We start from the raw sequence: 14373 nt of genomic DNA on the forward strand, positions 1-14373 counted from the left end.
GTGATATTTTTTATAAGATCATATGCGATACTAATTACAAAACATTTGCTTCACACCGGTTTTACAAAACGAATTTCTATATACAACACTAAAGTCTATTGTTTGTGCAAATTTTATTAACTACTTTAACAACAGCGGTTTCTGGTGACGGAATGTATCTCAAGAAGTGATCTGTTTTAACATGCTTACACCTATATCTAATAACATTACAGGAATTACACTACTGAACAAAGAATCAAATTATTAATACCATATATATATATATATATATATATATATATATATATATATATATATATATATATACATATATATGCATTTGTATCCTTTTTGCCTCCGTATATACAACAGACGTCCCTCGCTCCACCAAAACTAGATGTAGTGTGTGCACATATAATGCATCATTAACCTTATTTTGATGTATATTATAAAGGCAAAGAAAGAGGGGTAATTATTTATTAACCTAATTTTATACAATTATTTTATTTGTGTAGTTCTTGTTTGCCTCCATACAGTGAACGTACTCTATGGACTCATTTGCATATTTTATATGATGTTGCAAGTGCGGGTCCACCTCCGTAGATTTTGCCAAATTGATCGTGTTATTATAGTGATCGCGAAATATGATTCATACTTCTTATACTTAACTCTTTCGTATTTCTAGATTGAAATTTATTTGCCCTTTTTCATTTAGTCTTTTTATTATGTACTGTACAGTTATTAGGTTTCTGTTCTGTTTTTGTTGTATTTTACCTTCTCTGATATTTTTTAATAGTATTGGTATTGATAAAGATTATTAATGCGTAATCGCTTTCCTCCGGTGGTTTCCCGAGTTTTATGACTTTTTTTCGGCGATTAACAAGCTGGTCGAACTCTGTCTCATTTCTCAGTATAGTACGATTATACACATTATACAGTTTACCTATTTTAGAAATTCGTTTTGCTTTGTGTATAAATACATGTGGTTGTGGTATACATGATCTATTCTGACTTTTATAAATATGTCAGAACTGCCAGGATTAAAAAGGTAAGTTTAAAAATATCTAATTTTAATTTAGACTATAATTTCAATTATTATTACATTATTGTCTTCAGTAAATCAAACAATGATGTTATGGCCAAGGTACCTCGAACAAGAGGGAGGATTTTATTGGAACTTGCTAACGAGTTACAAGAAAATAAAGAAGGTGAGTTATTTTTTTCCAAAAAATTAATAAACGCGGCCAACAATCCCAATCATTTTAACATTAACAGTGTAAACATTTTTCCAAAAATATAATTAGTTTTCTACTTCTTTTATGATTAGTTAATTAGTATGCCTTTGTAGTACAATCGTATTTTAATCAACGGTACAATTTATACAGTGGCTCACAGTAAATATGATCATTCGTTTAAAATATGTTTATTGCGAAAAATATCTACATTTAAAATTAATAAATTCAATGTTGCAACACAACTTTTAACATAAATAATATGAAAATAAATTAAACAAAAGTCTTCCAACTAAAGAAATTTTAAAAAATTAGTGTGGGTATTTGTTAATACTAATGCTCACAATAAAAATCGCCAATCTCCACTTCATTACCATAATTTAGTAGGTAAATTTTTATAAACGTCTTGTTAGTACTTGGGAGATAATACCTCCTTTGAGCTCGGTTGGAATTGATTTCACTAATTTTTTACAATAATTAGGACTAATTTTACTCCATTTTTCTAGAAGAGAAGTTTTAAGATCTTCTTTATTGTGAATATCATGTTTACGGATCTGAACTCAATAAGGAAAACTAAATTACAGAAACAAATTACTAATTGCATTTAAGTCAGCTGATTATTTCGGTGTTTGAATTACCTTCCGTCAATTACATAATAGCCATTATTTAACAATTTGTGCGGAAGCTTTGAATCGTTATCATTGTAGAAGACAAAAGTATCTACAATACCTAACTTCTCAACGCTTTTATTTAAATTTGTTTTCAATCTAGTATGATAAAATTTGCTTTCGTCAAGAAAGAGCACATGTTTGAAGAAGGAAAATCTTTTGCAAGATGGTTCTTGGTAAATTCTGTTAATTTTTGCGTTATTTTGACTGTCGTAAGATTAGGTACTTACTAGCTATTCTATTATGAAAGTTATTCTTTCGTAATATCCGTTGTATGTTTTATCTTGTTACAGCACTTTTGTACTTCAATAGTACGCAGTTCTTGAACCATTTTTTATTTTTATAAAAATACATCGTTCTTCTCCTATACTTAACGTTTTCGTATTTCTAGCTTAAAATTTATTTGCGACGCTGGTTTCTTGTTTCCATTTTTTTATTATGTTGCACAGTTGTTCGGCTTCTATCCTCTTCTAAACATTCATATTTAATGATGACGTCTACACTATTTGCAGTTATAAAACACTTTTAATTACTAACTACAAAACAAATAAATGAAATAGTATCGACTAAACCTCTTTTGTTTAGGGGAATTCCCCGATATTCGGATTATGACGATGTTTGTTAGTATGTATTAGAATTAACAAATATTTTATTTTTTAAATTTAGTGTAGTCGAGATGACTTTTTGTTCCTTTTCATATTATTTACGTTAAAAGCTGTGTTCCAACATCGAGTTTATTAATTTTTTAATGTTCTTATTGTACGTACTATATTTTTTACAATAAATATATAATGAACGAATGACGACATTTATTTATCTTAACGATATCTATATTATTGACGAAGTTACCCTCGCAAACACAATAATAATTATTAATTTTGAATATTTCAAGACTGTAGTAAATGACTGAGTTAAAATACGTTAATATTTTTGGATGTAGATACGAATACCATTATTATAAGTCAACATCAAGAGCCCGAGCCGGAATATTCTGCTGATAGAAAAAATAATGTGCTGGTAAGATTGTTAAAATTCCTTATTTTGCAATAATGTTATACAGTATTGTACAAATATAAGGAATAAATTCGTTATTTCTTAAGCCGGCGAATTATGATAGTAGGAGTCGTATAATAGCTCATTTGCAAGGTAATTAAGTTCTCTATTCTGTGATATAAACATCAACATAATGATTTATACAGGATGTCCAATTTTTTTTTAATTAAATTAATTTGGACACCCTGTACAAATAATTATGATAATGTTTATACTACTCGATAAAGAATTGAATAACCATTGCAACTGAGTTAGCACATGACCCCTATTTTCATTTAAAAAATCATCGATTACGTCATCACGCCCAGGTGGGTGACGTCATTAGTATGGTATGTATATGTCAAAAAAATCATAATTTAAAAAAAAAACATCGACCTGTTTCAGGATTTTTCGTTACAGTCGCCGGCTTACGAAATAACGAATTTATTCCTTTCATTTGCACCATACTGTATAATCAAAAACAGTCTTGTTACACTTATTGTTGACGAGATAATTACGCTTAATTTGTAGGAGTGGGTGAAGTCAAATAAATTTAACGTCTACGAAAATGATGATCCCCAAAACAGTCATTCTGATTCCGATAACAGCACTGACGAATATAATCAATCTCACATATCCTGGTCTTATGTTTCCGATTCCGTTGATTTAGATTCTGATGTTAGCTCAAATATTTTGATAATTCAGGAACCAATAGTCGTTAATAGGAGAAATACTGCTGCACTAGATGAATATGTAAGTGAGCATTAAAAAAATAGTAAACATTTTATTCAAGTTGCGTTTAAGAAAGTTATCTGGGATTTACCTATCGTCCCTTTAATTTTAGATAGAAAAAATTTCGAATACAAGGAACAAGAAAAGGACTGTTTGCAAATTTTGTAAGAATAATGTAACTAATTTTGAACGACATCTAGTTAGACATCATTCTGACAAAAAAGAGGTGAAAGATCTCAAATTATTCAACTAGGTCGAAGGAAGACAAAAATATACGAAGAAAAATTTTATCTCTATTGCGATATGAAACTCAATTTGAGGCATTTATACAGAATGACAAAATAGATTCTAATCGATTACCCTGCGTTTATTGTAAACGTATAGTTGCTGTAAATTACTTACGTCGCCATTACAAAACGTGTGCTACCAAACCCATAAATGAAACTGGCCATAAAATTCAGCATCGTGCTCAATCTCAAACTCTAGTTGCTTGTGCTGATCTTTCTATAAATACAGCAGCTACTTTAAGGCTTAAAAATGAAGTATTTGCAAAAATGAAAGCAGACCAAATATCATTAGTTGCAAAAAGAGACCCATTAATTCGACATTTTGGGGAAAACTACTTAAAAAAACATAAGCGCGCTCAAATTTCGGTCGCTTGCTCTAATAAAATGAGGGAATGCTCTAGATTACTAATTGAAATGCGCCGACATACCGAGAAGAAAAATTTACCTTTTTTTGACATATTAAACCCTATGCTCTTTGATACCGTTGTAGCAAGTGCAAGACTAATCAGCGGTTACAACGAGGAAACTAAAATCTATAAAGCTCCAAGTTTGGCCATGCATTTGGGAACTACACTAAAGCAAATATGTGATTTGTGTAGTCATTTGTTAATGAAAGATCACCCCGATATTTTGTGTAACGATAAAGACGCAAAACTAAAAGAATTGAAGCGATTTAAGTTGTTAGTGAATAGTCAGTGGAGTTTTGAAATATCGTCATTAGCTGTGAAAGATATTGCGGAAAAAAAGGGGAATAAACCAGTTTTATTACCTCTGACAAAAGATATAATAAAATTTAGAAATCACGTTGTAAACTGCGCAGAAACTAATTTTGAACTCTTACAGCAAGATTGGACAAATCAACAAGCTTTTAAGAAAGTAGTTGATTCTGCATTATCACTAACTATTCTGTTTAATAGAAGGAGGATAGGAGATGTTCAGTATGTAACTATAGATTCATATTTAAAAAATTTCGCATGTGTTGACCAAACAGAGTACTTAGAGCAACTAACTGAATCTGAGAAGCTTTTATCAAATACATACAAGAGAGTTGTAGCTGAGATTTTTGCTCTCAAAGCTATTTTCAAGATGCGGCAAACTCACATCTCGAAGTCATCTAATTTATCTAATCTCATAGCCTTTATCGTCCATCTCATCGGCTCCACACAATAATATTGACCATTTATAACATCTTAAAGTATTAGTCTTAGCTCCAGATTGCGATATGAATAGGAAAGAAGCTCTCGTAGTCTAATAAACCTATCTCTGGCTTTAGATATTCTAAAGGATTTTATTTCTTGCTCAGGATCGAGTTTTTTGTTAATCCAACAGCTCAAGTACTTGTGATAATCTGTTGTAGCATTTTTCAAGATGCGACAAACCCACAAAGAAGTTGTCGCACTCTAATAAACCCATCCCTGACTTTAGAAATTCCAAAGGTTTTTATTTCTTGCTCAAGATCGAGTTTTTTGTTGGCACAAAGGGGAACAAATGGCACGAGGGGGAACGTAACGTTTAACGTTAAAAGTGACATAATATGTTACCTTTTCACGTCATACGTAACACTTTCTCATGAAACGTGACATTTGAAGTGAGACGTACGTAACGCTTTGACATAAAAAGTGACATTTGACGTGACTTAAATCGTCACCTGTCCTTTTTGGCACAAAACATGTCATATTACGTGAAAAAAGACATTTTACCGTTGAAGATTTGTAACACTCTTACGGAAGTAAGACTATAGTAGTATTCCTAAATGCTGAACATGTTGAAAGGGATCATTTGAAACGATCATGTCTAGCGAAACATCTGTTGTTAAATTGTAACGAGTTAAATTTGTTATAAAGCGGTAGTGTTTGACTGATTTATTCCTATTTTTTATGTGTACGAAATATAAACTATTCTTTAATATTTTTAAAGTAAATGTAGAAGTTAGTAGTTCTTGTTTTAATACATATTTGCATTTTTTCTCATATTTTTTATACTCTGAATAATATTTTCTCTTTCAGAATAATTAATATATCGGTAATTATAATTATGGGTTTCCTCTCATTAAATACGGAAAATTTTCTACGGTAGATTCCGCTTTCCTCTCAGATATCTTATACAACGTGCACAAAAAGTAACGTCTATATATATATATATATATATATATATATATATATATATATATATATATATATATATATATATATGTTATATGAGAAAATATTAACCTTGAACTAGCTTAAGTTCGCCGACTTCAGATTTCATCATCCCATTCCCATAGAAACCGCTGAGCACGCATTAGAACTTTGTACGAACCGTTGGCCAATATTCATGGGAACAGCAATTCAGCACTTCATACCAAACATATAAATTACCATTCTCAGATGCCGGAACCACTCTTAGCTGCAACTTCGACCAGTCCAGTTATTGTAGTCATTTTAAATTAATTTAATTTTGTACTATTATTTAATATTTAATTTGTAACAAATAAAGTTCTTTTTTAAAAAGTCAAATACGTGATTAGTGATCTAACAATTGGCGCAAAGTCAGTAGGATCCGGTTAACGTTGCTAGAACACGTGTATACTCACTGGCAGCGGCGGATTCTCATCCCTTAACGGAACAAAGAATCTACGGAAGTCCTCACTCCTGTGACCTACGGAAGGAACACCTAGTGAAGCCCCTGGTAGCCGAGCAGAGAGAACAAGACAACCCTTAAAGAAGAAAGCATCTCCGAACAACCTCACTCCTGTGATCTACGGAAGGAACACCTAGTGAAGCCCCTGGTAGCTGAGCAGAGAGAACAAGGCGTCCCGATGTTCTTCTTTATGTAAGTGGATTTTGAATCATCTCGTTAATAATTTTGTTATATTAATTTACGAAATTGACTATACTGCAAGTCAATTAATCAAGATACATAAAAGAAAATACAAGTTGATTATCTAATATTTGAAATTATTGATATTTCTTTACATACTATTTTATACTGATATTTTATTGACATATTTTTTTTTACTTGCTATATTTTGGTATATTTTTCTTGATATATTTTTATTTGGTATATTTGATACATTTTTGTTGATATATTATTTGATATTTTTATATTGATACATTTTTGCCCTTTATATACCACCACATTTTTTTTTTCTCCCTTACATACTGACACATTTTATATTTCTCCATACTTCTATTTTTCATTTTCGTTTAAAAATATCTCGAAAAATGCCTGAGACACGTTCCCAGACTCAACAAGAAATCGAACCATACAAGCTTTCGGAAATATTTTCTATTATCCCAGAATTTGAAGGCGATCCGATTTCTCTTTCTACATTTTTAGATGCGTGCGACTGTGCTTTTAAAATGGCCACAGGCGATCAGCGCGTTCTATTAACGATTCACGTAAAAAATAAACTCAAAGGTAAAGCTGCACAGCTTATTAATTCTAGAAAACCAATTTCTTATACAGAAATAAAACAATTACTAAATCTACATTTCGGAGACAGTAGAGACCTGACCTCCTTAATACAAGACTTACAAAGACTAAGACAACTATCTAACGAATCTCCTCTAACTTTCTTTAACCGCTTACAAGTTTTGAATGCAAAAATGCACGCCTCGATCCAAGTAGCAAATTTATCCCCAGATCAAAAAACTGCCCAATGTGACTTAATCGATACCATGGCCCTAAACACACTTTTAACCGGTTTAGAACCTCGTCTAGGACAAATTATTAGGGCTAGTAATCCAAAAGATCTCATTGAAGCAAGCAATCGTATTAGACGCGAACTTCAATTGTCATATTTTGAAGAACAAAAATCTAATTCTAGATCAACTATTCCTAAACCCTCTCAACCAATGAGAAGACCCTCATCTCAGTTTACAAAATGTACAAATTGTGGCCGCATTGGTCATCTAAATAGTGAATGCCGCTCTTCACGTTTCGTACAGCCAAACCAAACTTTTTCTAGGCCACACGGTTATCAAAACCAATATAATAATGGACCTAACAACTATCAAAACAATCAGAACCCTAATAGGAATCAATATTCGTCCAACAATCCAAATTTCAACCAACAGAGACCTTCCTTTTCATCACAAAATCAAAATCAAAATCGTCCATCAGTTATTCAAAGAAACCCAAACTTCCAAAGAGCACATGTTTTAAACGAATACCCTGATGAAATGACGACTAACTATTATACAGACGAATACTATACAGATAATTATTATAATACCGATAATTATGAAAACTATGAAACAGATTATTATTATACAGAAAATAATCCACAAACTGATAACATTTACGAAACCAATAACACACAAAATTATCAGGATTTTCTTGCACTTCAGAATCAAAATCATCCTCCCAATCATACGAACCCCTCAACGGATATTACGAATATCCAAGAACAAATTCAAGCACTCAACTTGGACAACTTTCATCCGGATCTCAATTTTCCCGAACAGACATTCATGTAACCCCATTTCATACAATGAATTCCAAAAATTTATATTACATTAACGATGCTACCAACACTTTTAAACTTTTAATCGACACAGGTGCTGGAATCACTGTTTTCAAAGAAAACACAGCACGCAATTATCATAATAGATTTCCTGAAAACGTTACTATTCAAGGTATAACCGATCAAAAATTGTTAATAACAGAATCTGTCCTGATTCCCTTCACTGACAATAATCCTCACAAAGTCTTTATTTTCAATTTAGACATTGATTTCGATGGCATAATAGGCCTAGACTTTCTAGATCATTATGAATGCGTAATAGATCTTAAAACCCGACAGTTGCATACAAATTTTAAAACTGTCACCCTTCACAAAGTAGGACACGAGACAAACACACCTCCTAAAGACAAAAACCCGACACACCCTACAGAAACAAGAAAAAACGAACCTAAAATAAAAATTAAACCAGATCCTAAACAGGAATCAAATTTAAAATATCAAAACCCTATAAATGAAAAATATACTATCGTAAAAAACCGAGATCAAGACAAAAATCTTGAAAGACCAGAGAGAAAACGAATAAAAGGAAAAAACAGAATTACTATTGACAGCCGGACCGAACAAATATGCAGACTAAAATGCAACTTATCAAATACAGATGCCATATTATCAGCTCAAGAAATAGAAAAAGTTAGATTACCTCATGCATTAGTCCATGTAGATGAAAATGGAGAATTCTTAACTTCCGTACTAAATGCTAATGCTATGCCGAAGACAATCGAATTTTCAGACATTTCAATCGAACCTTTCAAAAATTCGGAGACAATCCTATCCTACAACGGAAATGATTTTGAAGAACCCGTAGTAGATAGAACACGAATAATTAAAGAACAACTAAGAATTGATCATCTAAATTGCGAAGAACAAGAACTAATTCTAGATATATGTACTGAATACGCAGATATATTTTATGTCGAAGGCGACAAACTGACCTTCACAAACGAAATCAAGCACAAAATCGAAACAAACAACGCTAAACCTGTCTTCACTAAATCCTATAGATATCCTCAAATACATAAGGAAGAGGTAAAGACGCAAATTAATAAAATGTTAGAAGAAGGAATAATCCAGAAAAGTGTCTCGCCCTGGTCGAGTCCAGTCTGGGTCGTACCGAAGAAATTAGATGCGTCAGGAAAACAAAAATGGCGAGTTGTTATTGATTATCGAAAACTCAACGAACTCACAGTACAAGACCGTTATCCTCTACCACAAATATCAGAACTATTGGACCAACTAGGAAGATGCCAATACTTCACAACACTAGATTTAGCGTCTGGATTTCACCAGATTGAAATCGAGCCACAAGACATCCAGAAAACGGCCTTTTCCGTCGAAAATGGACATTACGAATTTGTCCGCATGCCATTCGGACTAATGAATGCTCCATCTACTTTCCAGAGAGTAATGGACAACATCCTCTTAGGAATACAAAACGAAAGATGCTTAGTGTATATGGATGACATAATTATCTACTCACCCACTATTCATGATCACATGTCACGACTAACAGAAGTTTTTAAAAGGTTACGAAAAGCAAATTTAAAAATACAGCCAGACAAGTGCGAATTTTTAAGAAAAGAAGTAGCATATTTGGGCCACCTTGTAACAGAAAATGGTGTAAAAACAAATCCAGCTAAAATATCTTGCATCAAAAACTTCCCGGAACCAAAGAACACCAAAGAAATAAAGTCATTCTTAGGCTTAGCCGGTTACTATAGAAGATTTATTCCAAATTTTGCCAAAATTTCTAAACCACTTACGAAACTACTTCAGAAAGACGTACCTTTTATTTTTAATTCTGATTGCAAAGAAGCCTTTAACGAACTCAAAAATATTTTAACTTCGGATCCAATACTTATATATCCCAATTTTGAGGAACCATTTTTACTAACAACTGACGCTAGTGCATTCGCGATTGGAGCTGTTCTATCACAAGGCCCTATTGGAAAAGATTTACCCATAGCTTATGCCTCCAGAACATTATGCGGTGCCGAAACAAAATATTCGACGATAGAGAGAGAACTATTAGCTATCGTATGGGCAGTCAAACATTTTAGACCATATCTTTTTGGCCGAAAATTCACCCTGATTACCGATCATCGACCCCTTACATGGCTTTTCTCGATAAAAGATCCCGGAAGCCGATTAGCGCGTTGGCGCCTAAAACTCGAAGAATACAATTATAAAATAGAACATCGCGCAGGAAAAATAAACAGAAATGCAGATGCCCTCTCAAGGATAAAGATTAACCATTTCAAGGATTGTGCAAACTTTCAATCAAAAATCTCATTACATGCATCGAATGAAGATGATACGGAAACTCAAGAAAACGAAGACGACGATGAAGAAAATATAGAAAAAATGTCCGAAGAACTTGACAAGTTTATCGAACTGTATAGAACAAAGTCAATAATCGATTATTCTAAAATTGAAACATCGAATACGGACTTATTAGACAAATCCAACAAAAATATTGTTACATTTTTTTGGCAAAATAAACTTGAAGAACTTCACGAGAAGATAATGAATGACATATTCGAAGAAAACATGGAATATAGTAACCGAAGAATTAATATTGTACACAGCAAAACTGTAAAAGATCGAAAATATTTTATTATACCATTACCGTTTGATCCCGAACGAGTAATATCACACTTGTTTCTTGTACTTTTTGCAAATAAAGATCAATTCGATGAATCAAAAATATATTGCGTCGAAAATAATCTCGAACTACCTATCCTAGAGATATTTTCTTATATTTTTGCTGACAAAGAATTAAAATTAAGAATCTGTCAAAATATAATTAAAACAGCCAGCGAAGACGAAATCCCTCAAATTTTAGATCATTACCATTGCGGTAAAAACAACTTACATCGAGGAATAAACGAAACTGTCAGAAGAATAAAGCAGAAATACAATTGGAAGAATTTAACAAAAGATGTAGAGAAATTTGTAAAAGCATGTGAAATTTGCCAAAAAGTTAAGATTTGCAGGAAAAACTTAAGTGGACCACTAGTCATAACAGAAACTCCAAAAACACCATTCGAAAGAATAAATATGGATATATTCGAATACCCTATTAGGAACTACGCTTTAACTATTCGTGACGAATTGACAAAATTCACGCAAGCCTATCCTTTGGAAGACAAAAAGGCAGTAACAGTAGTCAAGACACTCCTACTCTTTTTTCAACACTATGGAACACCACTAAGAATTCATTGTGACTGCGGTCGAGAATTCGAGAATGCTATAATCAAAGATCTATGCGAATTATACGACATTAAACTAACATTTTCTAGCGTTAACCATCCACAATCTAATGGATCTATAGAAAGGTTTCATGCCACACTCTCAGAAATGATTAGAGCAAATCAAGCCGAGAACCCAAACGATCATCCCTTTACTATACTTCCTTATGCAATAATATGCTATAACAACACAAAGAATAAGACCCACGGTTTCACACCATATGAACTTATATTTGGGCACACTGCAGGCCGACCACCAGAAACTCTATACAATCAAAAAACACTAATGAGTAAATATATTCGAGACCTGAATAACCGCATGGAATATTTTTACAAAGTAGCCAGAGCAAAAACAGAAAGACAGAAAGAAAAGGCGAAAGTAAGATTTGACGAGAATATTTCAGAACGAAGACCTGATTTTAAAATTGGTGACAAAGTTTACGTAAAAGAATCACAAATTAAATCAAAATCGGATAATCTTTTTAATGGACCTTTCGAAATTCAAGAAGTTTTTACAAATTCCGCAATTATCCTTAACCCCAAAACTAACCAAACCTCTAAAGTAAATTTTGACAGACTCAAACCTTATTTTGAATAATTTTCCTTTACAGATTCTATGGACTCCTTCCTATCGTCCAATCCCAAATTCTCCTCACTCCAATTAATAACACAATTGGAATATTTTTTCATGAAAAAGGAACTATACGAATATCTAATGACAAATGGACTTTACTTGTTTACAAAGAATTATTACCTATCAAAACTACAATATCCAATAATGACAGAATTTTGGAAAACCTGTTAGAAAAATTTATTAACGTGGATACACCGAGAAAACTTGCCTTTCAAGCCGAAGTACAGACACATGTTAGTCTGCTAAAACAAATCTCAAACTCCGTTAATTTAAAATATAAAGAAATAACCTCTGACACAGTACCTTATAATAAACGCCTAAAACGCGGTTTAGTAAATGGTATTGGAACAATCTGGAAATCTATTACTGGAAATTTAGACGCCTCTGATGGCGAATACTTTAATAAATGTATAAATAAGATAAATTCCGATGAAACTCAAATTGAAAATCTCCTAAAAAATCAAATATCTGTTACCACTTCAGTTATAAGAACTTTCAACACTACAATTCAAAAATTGCAAATAGACGAAGAAACTTTTAACAAAGACTTAAAAACTATCGAGACTACACTTCTGGACATTAATAATGACATATCCTTTTACCAAGCACAATTACAAATACTAGATTTATGTGAGTCCTTAATGGAAAGCTACGTATTTTTAGAAAATTATTTAAATGATATACTAAATTCTATAACATTCTCTCGCCTGCAAATTCTACATAGTTCTATTATTTCGCCCATAGACTTAATGGACGCATTAAAAGAAATCTCACAGTCATTACAAAATAACGTATTGCCTCTACCCACTTATATGTCAAATATAGCTCAGTATATTGACATAATAAAACTGCAAGCTTATCAGCTTGATTCAAAAATTGTTTTCGTTCTCGAAATTCCGTTAGTTGATCCCGAAATATTCACCTTGTATCAATTATATTCAATACCAATATTAGATAATCAAACTGGTTTTCATCATATACTTTCAACTGTTCATAAATACATAGCGCGAGATGATGATTCAATTTCATATGTCTTACCCATGGACACCGAAAAATGCAAACAAATCAGTCAAAACCAAAGAATGTGTACAGACATTCTTCCGTATCCCATAGACACAGATGCTATATGTGAAGCCCAGCTTTTGAAACCTCTTAGCAACTTACCAAAAACTTGCCAGATGTCCATGCTCTTGGCACAAGGTTACAATGTACAAGAAATTGACCGAAATTTATGGTTACTAACCATTTCCGATCCATTACCAGTAACAATCAAATGTGCAAGAAAAGACGTCACTACACAAATAATCAAAACAAATTCAATCTTAAGATTAATTCCCGAATGTATTGCATTCATCGGCAGTACCAGAATTCATGCTAGAGACCAAATTGAGAAATATACAAATATCACGTATAGAAGTCACCCAGTTAACGTACCCTACAGATGCTGTGACCATTTTGAGACAAAGAGTCACCTATCAAAATTGAAACCACTTAAACTCAGTAAGATCAACGTAGATGACTTAAATATTGCACAACACAAATTGGACCAATATTCAGAAGAACTGGACCATATTATGAGCCAATCATTCATTGAGGAACATCTACCCTTATTCACTATATCAACCTTATCCCTGATTATTATCCTAGTTATCTTATACCTTTTCTGCAAATACCGAACCAAAATATTCCCAAAAATTGCAATCTCCTTGTCCCAGGATCAGCGTCCAACTTCATTACCACGCAGAAATTCCATTAGACAGAAACTTCAGGGCTTAGCCTCCTTCAGAAGAAGACCCAATGTCCAACAAGAAAGCGAAGCAGAAACACCAATTACTCTGTAAAAGTCAAAGCAATGGCATTGACTTTTCACTAATAAGGGGAGCTGTTATATGAGAAAATATTAACCTTGAACTAGCTTAAGTTCGCCGACTTCAGATTTCATCATCCCATTCCCATAGAAACCGCTGAGCACGCATTAGAACTTTGTACGAACCGTTGGCCAATATTCATGGGAACAGCAATTCAGCACTTCATACCAAACATATAAATTA

General features: G+C 32.6%; 1 protein-coding gene across 4 annotated transcripts in view; it reads left to right on the forward strand.

Moving 5' to 3' along the window:
• Window positions 1-14373, forward strand: part of LOC140447449 (uncharacterized) — a 112919-nt gene that overhangs the window by 82835 nt on the left and 15711 nt on the right. The gene's annotated exons all lie outside the window — the stretch shown is intronic.

Source organism: Diabrotica undecimpunctata, chromosome 8 (genome assembly GCF_040954645.1).
Source record: "Diabrotica undecimpunctata isolate CICGRU chromosome 8, icDiaUnde3, whole genome shotgun sequence".
Taxonomy (NCBI): Eukaryota; Metazoa; Arthropoda; class Insecta; order Coleoptera; family Chrysomelidae; genus Diabrotica; species Diabrotica undecimpunctata.